Here is a 12995-nt window from a genome sequence, read left to right as displayed (position 1 = left end):
GACCCCATGGACTGTAGGCCACCAGGCTCCCCTATCCATGGGATTTCCTAGGCAAGAATACTGGAGTGGGTAGTCATTTCCTCCTCCAGGGGATCTTCCTGATCTTCCGGACCCAGGGATGGAATCAGGGTTTCCTGCATTGGCAGCCAGATTCTTTACGGCTGAGCCACCAGAGAAGCCCCCTGGTGGTTCTAGGACCTACCTTATCTCCTTACAGGGTTATGTTTTGCTTTCACAGCTACTGTGCTTACTGTAACAGTTCCATGGTACTGCACTTTTTCAGATTTGTTATTTGTAAAACCAGGTTTTCCAAAACAGAACTGAATTAGAAAATGCCAAAATTTTTGATACTCAAATAACATGCTCCATACCCACCACCTAAATTTAAACTACTAACAGTTAATTTTGTTCCCATACTACATAAGTGAACACATTTTTTTTAAAAAAGATTAATTTTCCTTCCTCCTCCAAAAACTTACTTGTTTCTAATGACCTTCACACATACAACTCTCAAACTGAGATAAATTTAGTTTTGTAGGAATAATATGTTAAATGATTTCTTGTGATATTTTGAACTTGTATAATTTTGCTAAAATACTTCTGAACTGGGTCCCTTTTCCAGTTATCTGCATGAGACAACAAGGAAAGATTACACGATGTGAGAAGAAATAATAACCTTGAGAAATAGTAAAATTTAACATTGGGATGGAGGAAAGCAGACAAGGAGAACCAGATTCCCATCCTAGAAATCAAGGCCATGGTTGCTGGTAGATGGATTTAGAACAATGAGGTGACTGAACCCGGTTTTTAGGGCAAAGTTGACTTCTGTTCAGCAACAACACTTTCAGCAAGGGCTTTAGGTAGGAGCTACTGCTGTTCAGTAGCTAAGTTGGGTTCAACACTTTGCGATCCCATGGACTGCAGCACGCCAGGCTTCCCTGTCCTTCACTGTCTCCCAGAGTTCACTCAAACTCATATCCATTGGGTCAGTGATGCTATCCAACCATCTCATCCTTTGCCACCCACTTCTCCTCTTGCCCTCAGTCTTTCCCAGCATCAGGGTCTTTTCCAATGAGTTGGCTCTTTGCATCAGATGGCCAACGTATTGGAGCTTCAGCATAAGTCCTTCTAATGAATATTCAGAGTTGATTTCCTTTAGGATTGCCTGGTTTGAGCTCCTTGCAATCCAAAGGACTCTCAAGAGTCTTCTCCAACACCACAGTTCAAAAGCATCAATTCTTTGGCGCTTAGTGTTCTTTATGGTCCAACTCTTACACCCATACATGACTAATGGGAAAACCATAGCTGTAACTATATGGACCTTTGTCGGCAAAGTGATGTCTCTATGATGTAGGAGCTGTGCTTGGTCTTTAAAGAATGAAGTGACTGGATGAGGTCATTAGGACAAAGTTGACTTGCCTTTAACAACACCACTTTAAGCAACAGCTTGATATAGAAGCTATGCTTGGATTGTTGAGGCAGAAGGGAGAAGCAGAAACCTTAAGAGGGGGTGAGATGCACAGAAGTGTTTTGCGATTGCTGGTTTGGTTGACTTTACTTTTAGGATAAAAGAAGTGAGTTTATCTGTGAAAGAAGCAAGAGGAGACAGTGATGACCAGTGAGGTTTTAAGAACTTGTGTAAGAAATGAAAAGGAATGCCAGAGGAAACAGACTGTGGCCTTGGAGAGGAAGAATGTCTCTTTTTGGATGTGGGCAGAGGGCAGGACAACTGCCACCACAGATGAGACTTTAAGCAGGAGGAAGAGGGACTGGGGAGGTTCGCATCTTTGGATTTCCACTTTCTTCTGTTAAGAGAGATTGAGAGTAGGGGGTCCACAGTGTGAGGTGATGGGTTTTGAACCATTCTCCAGGGAAGCAAAAGGGAGCTGTCTATGACTGCATGGTATTGGTCCAGTGCTCTGGGCTCTGTCTACAAAGCTGGGGACAAACCAGCCACAGACCCATACCAACAAAAGCTTCCCTCTGTGCATGGTAGCAACAGGAGTTCATGGTTGGCATGTTTAAAATAAAATGGATTGAAGAAATTACAGAGGATCAGTTTGTTACACCAGATGCGTTAAAACAAGATTTGAACTATGCTGAGATACCTTATTTCAGACAGACAAGCCATGTAAAGATACCTGTTAAAAGCATTCTTAAATAAATTCTGGAATTCAGTTCCCCAAACGAACATGGCCACAGCTCAGATCCAAACATCTTCCCTGCTCCTGGGAACTGCATAGAGTGACACAGAGAAAAGGGGCTAGGGACCTTGTAAACCCCACGGTCAGGAACACTAAGAGACAGAAAATGTACAGACTCCAAATGTCAGCAGTGATGCCTAATGACTGGAAGAGCTTGCCGGGAAAGAAAGCAGGGAGCCGTGGCAGGTGGCTCAGGGGAGGACCTTGTCATGGCAGATACCAGAAAGACTTTGCAAAAATACACGCTCTGAAGAGCAGGTGGCCGAGTAGAGGGCACAAGTTGAGGATGAAACTCCTGAGAACAGGGCTGAGATCATACAGAGCTAAGCTTACAAGAGTTATGAGGGAGCAAAAGAGAACAGAGTGTTGAGGAGGGTCTACCCACTGCTGAGCTCGGAAAGCAGTTAACTGAGAGGGTCACTGGGTATGTGGTCCGGAAACACAAGACAGCCACAGAAGCCCCCTGATAAACACAGAGAAATGAAAAACTTTCCCAGGGTCACACAGCTAAGTGATTGGGCCAGAACCCATGTCCTTAACCATTCTACTTCACCACCCAGAATGGTGGTGATGTCAGGGAATACCCTACTCTTAGCTTCATGATTTCAAACGTTTAAATGTATTTTATCTAATTCACAAAAGTCAACCAAGAAAATTGCTGTTGGAGGCATTACTTGCTACAACATTAGGATAGTGTCATTGGGGATGGTTTTTAAAGGGAAACAGAAAGGTATCTGACAAAAATAGTATGGTGCCCAATGCTGATAGAAGGCGATAGATATAGAGTATACTTGGGGCTTCCCTGGTGGCTCAGTGGTGAAGAATCCACCTGCCAGTGCAGGAGATGCAGGTTCACTCCTTGAGTTGGGAAGATACCCTGGAGAAAGAAATGGCAACCCACTCCAGTATTCTTGCCTGGAAAATTCTACAGTTAGAGGAGCCTGGTGGGCTACAGTTCATGGGGTTGCAAAGAGTTGAACACAACTTAGCAACTGAGCATGCATGCATTAAATGGGAGCAGACAGCTCAGTTTATTTCTTTTATAAAAAATCCTTTAATATGAAAAAGGAAAATAAAAAAAAATTATCCTTAGAGACCTATATAAAAGGCACTATTGGTTACTTGAAAAAAACAAGGTTTATTTTTTTTTAATCTAGAAAACAGTATAGAGAGCTTTGAAGTTAAAGCTATGGTAATAATATAAATTAAAATTCATTAGGAAAATTGATACATAAAGATAAATGAATTTCTCAGAAACCAGGAGAAAAGCAAAATACATTGAAAATAGCAAGACAAGGCAATGGGAGGCTCAGTCTGGGAAGACTAATATCCAAATTTTAGAAGTTCTAGGAAGAGAAAAACATGGAAAATAGGACAAAAGTATCAACAATTTAGAAACCAAAATCTTCCAGATTGAAAAGATGATTTCCCAGACAATGAATGAAAACACACTACCAGAAGGCATATCACCATAAGATTTTGGAACAGTAGGGGCAATGAGAAAGTCCTGAAAACCTCCGGAGTTTTATTAAAAATCCAGATCACTTACCAAAGATAAGAATCCTGAAAGATAATGGAGGCTACTACTTACAAAATTCTGAGGGAAAATCATTTCCAACATAGAATTCTATACCCAGCCAAACTATCAGCTGAATGAGCAAGCTGACTAAAGACCTCTCCACACATGCAAGGTCTCACAATTTTACTTCTGTGCACCTTTTCTCAGGGAACTACTTGAGGGTTTACTCCACCAAAAGCGAGTATATAAACCAAAGAAGAAGAAAAAGAAAACAGGATCCAGGAAATCAGTACAATACAGAGACAAAGGGCAAAGCTGATGGGGAGTAAAGATCACAAGCAGACTGGAGCAGCTCTGAAGATCCAAAGACAATAAAGTAAATGAATATCTGTGTTTGAATGGACTGAAAGAATACTTCCATAATTTGAAGAGAGTCTGGATTTAACTTAATGATGAGTACAGAGAAAACAAAGCAAATAAAACAGAAAGTTTATTAGCCTTTAGGGGGCATGAAATATTGGGCAGCACAAGAAAAGCCAATTTTCATAAGAAATGATTCAGTTCAAAATAGCCTTGTAGAGTTCTAATGATGTAATACACTATGTTGATCTAATCAGAGCTATAACATAAAAATGATGAAGAGTAGAGAAAGAATTATGACTATAGAGAACAGAAACAGGAGTGATCCTAATTTTCCAAAGACAGAAGTCACTAAACAATAACTGAAACTAAACAAATCAAGAAGAGTCTACATAAGCACACTATTTAGAGGTGCAGACTTAGACAACAAAATTGATAGCAAAAAGTTAAAAGTGGCTGGGAGACTCTAAGACTTTGTGTGACATCCTAGAGGGATTCGGCGGGGGGGTGGGTGGTAATAATTCTAGTGCAACTATTTGACTCTTTGATGTGCATGTATAACTGATGAAAATCAAAACTAAATTCAAAAATAAAAAGAAATTGAGTGTGTGGCTAGGTCTTAGGAGAAGATGGACAATAGGGATATATATATATATATTTTTAGGGGATAGCACCAACACAGTCCCCTACTACCACAAATTATGTGGTCGAGATTCCCACATTTGGGAAAGTCACAGAGGTCAGCACATCAGGAGTGCAATGGATGAGCCTTGCCCTGGGAAAACCACCTTCCTGATCATGGTATCTCTCCTGCCAGGTAAGCATGATAGGGACATATTTTAATGTGGTTTTTCTATAAAAAGAATTTTAAGAAACAAACAATATCAAAGTGATTGAACTAAATATTTTTTGATTATGCTGATACATGTGTATCAACTCACTATGAGTAATCCATACTTTCTTTATAATAGAGTAATAAAACAGTACAGTCTCCCCCAAAAGACTAAAAGAAAAACATAAGCCACCCATTCAGCTAAGGAAAGCAGAAGCAGCTGAGAAGGACTGAACTAAAGCAAGACAGCTTCCTGAACACTGCTGGATAGGGCATCAGATTACAAAAAGGGAAAACCTAAAGGTCTATGGAATAATAGAGTGCAGCCAGAAGAAATTTAAAGGGAAAGGAGAAAGAAAAAAGCCTTGACAGAATAATGGCAGCCAATGCCAGAAGCCAGTCGTCTTACAGAGGAGTCGAGTTACAGAATCTCTCTGGCTTCAGAACTGGAAGTAGACCTTGCCCCTTTTCGGAACGGTAAATCATATTAGAACACACTGTACTGTCCGTCTGACCAAATATTTGTCAAACAGTGAGTAATTGTGAAGTCCTTAAGAAATTCCAATTCTGACGCAAGATGGAGAATAAGAATCTTTTTTAAAGACAGAAAAAATAACCTGTTTTCTCCCCTATTTCTCAAGTGAATGTCATGACAAGGGTCACACTGGTCTACTCTGGGTAGATCACGTGACCATCACTCACTGTCTCCCGGAATGTTTCTTTCCACAATTATTTCTGAATTTCCTGCTATCGTGGATTTCCCTGGTGGCTCAGTGGTAAAGAATCTGCTTGTCAATGCAGGAGATGCGGCTTCCATCCCTGGGTCAGGAAGATCCCCTGGAGAAGGCAATGGCAACCCACTGCTGCATTTGCACCTGGGTAATCCCATGGACAGAAGAGCCTGGCAGGCTATAGTCCATGGGGTCACAAAGAGTCGGACATGACTTAGCATCCAAACAACAACAACAGGTCCACTGTCCAGTGTTGGTTTTAATTAGATTTGAGGACAACTTTTAGATTACATTTATCAGCATTCTTCCCACTCTCCATATTTTACAGATTTCTCCTTAGGCAACAAAAATCTAATTTTAAAGTTTTTTTTTTTTTCCTCCTAATTCTCTGAAGAGGGTCCCAGAGTCAGATCTCTATTCGGAACTCACAACAGGGCAGATACCTGATGAGTAGAGGGACCCCCATGATTGGTGTTTTATTTGTGAAACTGAAAGTGAAAGTCACTCAGTCGTGTGACTGAGTGGAGTATACTCTTTGTTACCCCATGGAGTATACAGTCCATGGAATTCTCCAAGCCAGAATACTGGAGTGGGTAGCTGTTCCCAACCCAGGGATCAAATCCAAGTCTCCCACATTGCAGGCAGAGTCTTTACCAGCTGAGCCACCAGGGAAGCCCATACAGAGGCTCAAAGACCTCATGGAAAAGACCACTAAGAAGTTGGGGCTGTTATTAATAGTTGGCCCCCATCCACAATCCCTCTGCCTCTCCCCATCAAAAGGACACAACCGCAACCAGGAAAAAATGACTTCTCTTTAACTGGGGAGGAACTGTTCAAATGGAAAATAAATTTACCCTGAAGAGGATATCAGGATTGCTCTAGAGAAGGAAGGAGAAAGCTGTTTTGAGGCTCCTTCCAGGAATTTGCCCCTGGAGCCAATGGAGGCTTTAGGTGGAGTTGAAATGAGAATACTGGAAGGAAGGAGGCGCCAGGGGGCGCTGCTGGCTCACTGCTGGGGTGCGCTTCTCCCTGCCTGCAAAGTGGAAAGTCCTCAAAGGACAGAGGGCAGCAGCCTGGGGAGGTGTCAGGACACTCACAGGACAGGCAGGCAGTGTCCCCAGCAGAGGGAAGAGGGTACCCATCTCTCCTGACTGTAGCCGTGTTTAGTGATTGTACCATCTGGAAAGCCGAGGAAACCAAAGAGTGAATCAATCATGCTTCTTGTTTTCAAGGACTTTTAGCCTACCACCAACTTTACTAAAACTATATATATATTTTTTTAAATAAATACTTTACATACCACATACCAAAATCATTTCCAGATGGATTAGAGAGCATCTGTAAAACTGGAGGAAAATAGAATCGAATAGTTAATACGAATTTGCAGGAGGAGGAGATTTCCAAGTTTTTATAAAAGCAGTGAAAAAAATGTATAAAGGAGATTGTCAGGTTTAATTATATAAAAATTATAACTTCTGGATATTAAAATGTGAATAAATAAAATATGAACAAGGGACTGAGAAAAATATTTAGCCAAAGTGTGACTGGGGAAAAAGGTTACTGTTTTTTTTTTTTCTATAAAGAACACATAAAAATAAAACTAAAAAATTATCATGCCCTAATAGGGAAACATAAAAAAATCTTGAAAAGTCAATTCATAATAAAGAAAATACATTTAGGACACAAATATAAAAAAAGGAAAATATCTCACAATTACTGAAGAACTGCAAATTAAAAATACAGTGTCTTAAAAATACATACATGCACAAAATCCTTACTGCTAATGAAATTGTGGCAAACAGGATCTTCCATGCATTGCTGGTGCCAGCATAGGATACAATAATTTGGAAAGTACTTGCAGTTTGGCAACGTATATTAAGATTCTCTAAAACATTTATATTCACTGATTCAATAATTATGTCTCTGGAAATCCATCTTACCAAATATTAATTAAAACATAAAATAAGCATCTTAATGAACAGAATTGTTCACTCAGGGCCATTTATTCTGGAGAAAAATTCAAAACAAGGTAAATATCCAAAATGATTAAATAAATTACAGTACACAGTTGATTCAAAATGTTATGATGGTGGTGATGAAAATACTTGTACTACATGTATACTATGAAAATACTTGTACTACATCATTAAGTGAATGAAGAAGAGTCTAAAACTTTGCATTAGTTTGATTATTACCTTTTAAAAATCAATACATTTTTCATAAAATATACAGACAAAAAGACTGAAAGAAGTTTTGTTTGTTTGGGGCTGGTTGTCTGGGGAACTATGAATGTTTCTTTTCTTCCTTTTTTAAAACTTCTCTCTTTTTTCAAATTTCTAAAAATTCTTTATAACATAAACATTCATTTAAAAATGAAAAGTCACAAAAATCACTTGCATTTCTATACATTAACAATGAACAATCTGAAAAGAAAATCAAGAAAACTCCACTTGTAATACATCAAAAAGAATAAAATACTTAGGAATAAATCTAACCAACAACATAGAAGACTTATACCCTGATAACTACAAAACATTGCTGAAAGAAATTAAAGAAGATATAGATAAATAGAAAGACATCTCATGTTCATGGATTGGAAGACTTTAATATTGTTAAAAATGCCTAGACTACTCAAAGTGATCTACCTATTCAACATAATCCCTATCAAAACCTTGATGGAAATTTTTCAGAAATAGAAAAATTCATCCTTAAATGCATAGGGCATTTCAAGGGACCTCTGATAACCAAATCAATTTTGAAGAAGAACAAATTTGAAAGCCTCACACTTCCTGTTTCAAAACATTACAAAGACCCAGTAAGCAAAAGAGCACGGTGCTAGCATAAAGACAGAGAAATAGACCAATGGAATACAATAAAAGCCCTTCTGAAATAAGCCCTCGCTTACATCATCAAATGACTTTTGATAAGGGTGCTGAGACCACTTAGTTGGGAAAGGACTGTCTCTTGACCAAATGGTTCTGGGAACTGGATATCCTCATGCAAAAGAATGACATGGGACCCTTATACTATATGCAAAAATTAACTCAAAATGGATTAAAATCTAAACATAAACCCTAAAACTATAAAATTCCCAGAAGAAAACATAGGAGGAAACCTTCACGATATTGGACTTGGCAGTAATTTCTTGGATACGACACTAAAGGTATAGGCAACGAAAGCAAAAATGAACAAATGGGGCTACACCAAACTTCAGAACGTGAAAGGAAACAGAGAAAAGGCAGCCTAGGGAATGCAAGGAGTTATTTGCAAGTCATGTATCTGATGACGGGTTATATTCAGGATATATGACAAACTCCTACAATTCAACAACTAAAATCAAATAACTTGAATTTCAAATGGGCAAAGGAATTCAGACACCCCCAGAGGAGATATACAAAGCATATGAAAAGATGCTCATTATCACTAATCGTCACAGAAATGCAAATCAAAACCAAAACAAAGTATCACCTAACATCCATTTGGGTGACTACTAGCAAAATATCCCAGAATTATCAAGTGTTGAGGATGTGGAGAAATTGAAATGCTTGGGCACTGTGGCTGGGACTGTAAAATTGTGCAGCGGTCTCTATTGAGCATTCTTTTTAATATTTATTTATTTGACTGCCTCGGGTCTTAGTTGCAGCACTCAGGACACTCAGGATCTTCACTGAGTTATGCATGGGCTTAACTGTCCCATAGCATGTGGGATCTTAGTTCCCCAACAAGGGATCGAACTTGCGTCCCGTGAATTGCAAGGCAGATTCCTAACTACTGGACCACCAGAGGAGTCCCGTCTATTGAGTATTGAAACAGTATTGAGGTTCCTAAAAAAAGTGTAAAAAGGAACTACCATGTGATCCAGCAGTCCCACTTCTAATATATATAAAAAGAATTGAAAGACAAACCGTGGTTATTCAGATTGGAGTATTTGGCAGACATTTCCTGGGGAATGAATGAAGTGAGCCCATCAACAAGGAAAACAATCAGTAGTCAATTATCAATAATAAAAACCCAGGCTTCAAGCAAAAATTCGCACTTTGGAAAACTTGTAGCTGCCACCATGAACTTCACAGCATCCCAATACATAACAACTTTACTGTAGTGATGTTAACAGATGTGACATTTTAATATTATATAATCAAACATTTAGAAGAGCTGCATAAGCCAGTGAATCAATATTTTCCAAAGGACTAATGCACAATGTTGCAAAAATATACATGAGTAACGATAAAAGATCCATTCAAGGTACCAGTGTGTGTGTGTGTTAGTTGCTCAGTCGTGTCTGACTCTTGGCCACTCCATGGACTGTAGTCTGCCAGGCTCCTCGGTCCATGGAATTCTCCAGGCAAGAATCCTGGAGTGGGTTGCCATTTCCTTCTCCAGCAAGGTACTAGGGACTGATTTTTTTTTAATGTAAGAGAGTACAAAAAGGTCAGGGATATGGTTTCAGATTCCGACTGTAACTAATCTTTAAGAAAATATCACTGGGACTTCCCTGGCAGTCCAGTGGTTAGGACTCTGCTCTTCCAATGCAGGGGGTGCGGGATCAATCCCTGGTCAGGGAACAAAGGTCCCACATGAGCGAGGTGTGACCAAAAAGATAAAAATTAAAAAACTGAGGGACTGCAATAAAAATTGAGATAAAAGCAGAAATCAATGAATCAGAAGACAAAAATAAAATAAAACTTAAAAAAATGGAAGAAACTACCACTCATCCAGCTTTGGTATATCAAAGACTATCCATGAATATCTGAAAAGATAATTAAAGTTATCCTCCTTTTACCAGCTACATATCTGTGCCTCTACAAAAACAGAGTATTATGACAGACTGGATGCAGAAAGCAGATATGATATTTCTTCCTCTGTTACACCAGACATTAAAGAGATTTGCAAAAATGTAAAAACAGTGCCACTCTTCTCACTAAACTTTTCTGTTATGGAAAATACCCTTATTTTTCCATAAAAATATGTGGTGCCAAAGAAGCAACTCTGGAAGTTTTTCCTGCATGCCCTAGAAAAGTTGATGGAGTAGTGTGGTAATGGGTGCCTTACAGATTTGGTAGAATGCATGCTTTTTTGAGAGTTAACTATAAACTTTAACTTTTTAACTATATACTTTCTTTCTATGGTAGTTGATTTGTCTCAGTCTCTCTTTTCTGGGGTCAGTTTTGGCAATTTAAATGTTCTAGAACAGTGATTCTCAAACTTTTTGGTCTTAGGAACTCTTATATACTTAAAAATTATTGCGGATCCCCACGAGCTTTTGTTTACGTGGTTTATTTATATCTACAGATATTGGCTATGAAAAGTGAAAGTCGCTCAGTCGTGTCCAACTCCTTGTGACCCCATGAACTATACAGAATTCTCCCAGCCAGAATACTGGAGTGGGTAGCCTTTCCCTTCTCCAGGGAATCTTCCCAACCCAGGGATCAAACCCAGGTCTCCTGTATTGCAGGCGGATTCTTTACCAACTGAGCTATCAGGGAAGCCAGTATTTGTTATAATAGAGACTAAAAATTGGGAAATTTAAAAACATTTACTTATTTTAAAATGGTAACAGATTTAAAAATATAGCAATGAATAAATCTGTATATTCACAATGTTGCAGTTATCTGTCGATGAACAGAAAAGCTGCCACACAGTGGGCAGATGAAAACAGCACGTGGTTAGATCTCACTTCCCGTGGATCAGGAATCCAGGCAGGCTCAGGCTCAGGGTCCCTTGTGAAGGCTGCACTCAAGCTGTAGGCTCCTGCAGGGGGAAGATGGCTCCCAACACCCAGGGTTACTGGCAGCATCTCAGTGCTTTGGGGCTATTGCAGCAGGAGCCTCAGTTCCTTGCTGGCCACAGGATGCCTTCATTTCCTGCACACGCGCCTCTCCATCCAGTGTCTCCTGTGGGGATAGCTGCTCCACCAAAGCTAGCGACTGGGGGCCAGCAGGCCAGGGATCAGCACCGTAGTTAATCTATTCGTGGAGGGTGACAGCCCAGCACTTTTCCCTGAAGAGGAGGGCATGATCACAGGGACAGGAATTGCAGGTGGGAGGGCGAGCATGGGGGTCTCATCAGAGGGCGTCCCCATACAGGAGCGATGGGGCAGAATTCACCCGTGGTGAGAGCCAGGGGCTCCAATCTTCTCACAAAGGAAGGCAAACTGTAGAAATCTTTTCTAAAAATTGTGGGGACTTCCCTGGTGGTCCAGTGGCAGAGACTCTGCGGGCCCAATGGAGGGGGGCCAGATTAGATCCCTTGTCAGGGAACTAGATCCCACATGCTGCAACCAAGACCTGGCAAAGCCAAAGAAAAAAGTGTATGAATTCCACATAACATGAGAAGCACAAGCCCAGGAAAAAGTAACTGATAAGAGAAACACATCCCTGGCTCCCCTGCAGGACATCGGAATCACAAGGTCTGGCTGTGGATATCCTCTGCAGGTTACCTGTGAAAGCTAGAAAACGGCGCTGAGTAATTCTTCAGGTTGAAACAAGGGACAGTAGCATCTCTAGGCCTGCAAGCCTAGGAACAGGAGGATTAAAGGGAGGAGGGGTGTACTGAGGCCCAGGGGGCCTGGCATTCAGCCTCACCCCTACAGAGAATTCCCTGAGCTCAGCAGTTCAATATGATTGAAAATTACCAACCCTGAAGCAGGCTGCATATGAATCGTTGTCAGTGAAAAGACCTTCCTGTGTCCTTGGTTCTTTTCCACTGCTCACTTTGCGGACCAATGTTAATGTGCAAATACAGTTAACTGACTGTGGCTGTCTATGGAATTTCAAACTAAAAATTGAAAGAGTTTTTTTAAAAAATGAGGATTCTTGGATAAAGAAGATGTGGTACATCATACAATGGAGTATCACTTGGCCATGAAAAGGAATGAAATAATGCCACTTGCAGCAACATGATGGACCTAGAGATTGTCATACTGAGTGAACTAAGTCAGACAAGACACTTATCATGTTATTTCTTATATGTGTAATCTTAAAAAAGGTACAAATGAATCTATTTACGAAACAGAAATAGACTCACAGATGTAGAAAACAAAGTAGGTGGGAGGGATGAATTATGAGATTCTGCCTTAGACACACTATATGTAAACTACAGAACTAAAAAGGACCTAGTGTACAGGACAGAGAACTCCACCCAATAATCTTTAATGACCAACACGGGAAAAGGACCTAAGAGAGTAAGTATATGTGAATGTATAATTCATTCACTTTGCTATACAGTGGAAACTAACATTGTAAATCAACTCTACTGCAACACAAAAATTTTTTTAATGTAGATTCTACCTTAAAATGGATCTCTACAAGGAGATCAAACCAGTAAATTTTCCTAAAGGAAATCAGTCC

General features: G+C 39.9%; 1 non-coding gene across 1 annotated transcript; it reads right to left on the bottom strand.

Annotated features, from left to right (window-relative positions):
* Positions 1-4744: 4744 nt before the first annotated feature.
* Positions 4745-4908, bottom strand: LOC133260832 (U1 spliceosomal RNA). The gene has a single exon (XR_009740978.1). It is a non-coding gene; the product is annotated as a U1 spliceosomal RNA (small nuclear RNA).
* Positions 4909-12995: the final 8087 nt, after the last annotated feature.

This window comes from Bos javanicus, chromosome 14, assembly GCF_032452875.1.
Source record: "Bos javanicus breed banteng chromosome 14, ARS-OSU_banteng_1.0, whole genome shotgun sequence".
NCBI classification, from domain to species: Eukaryota; Metazoa; Chordata; class Mammalia; order Artiodactyla; family Bovidae; genus Bos; species Bos javanicus.
The sequence above is the reverse complement of the archived record's forward strand: the minus strand, read 5'-3'. Positions and strand labels throughout refer to the sequence as shown.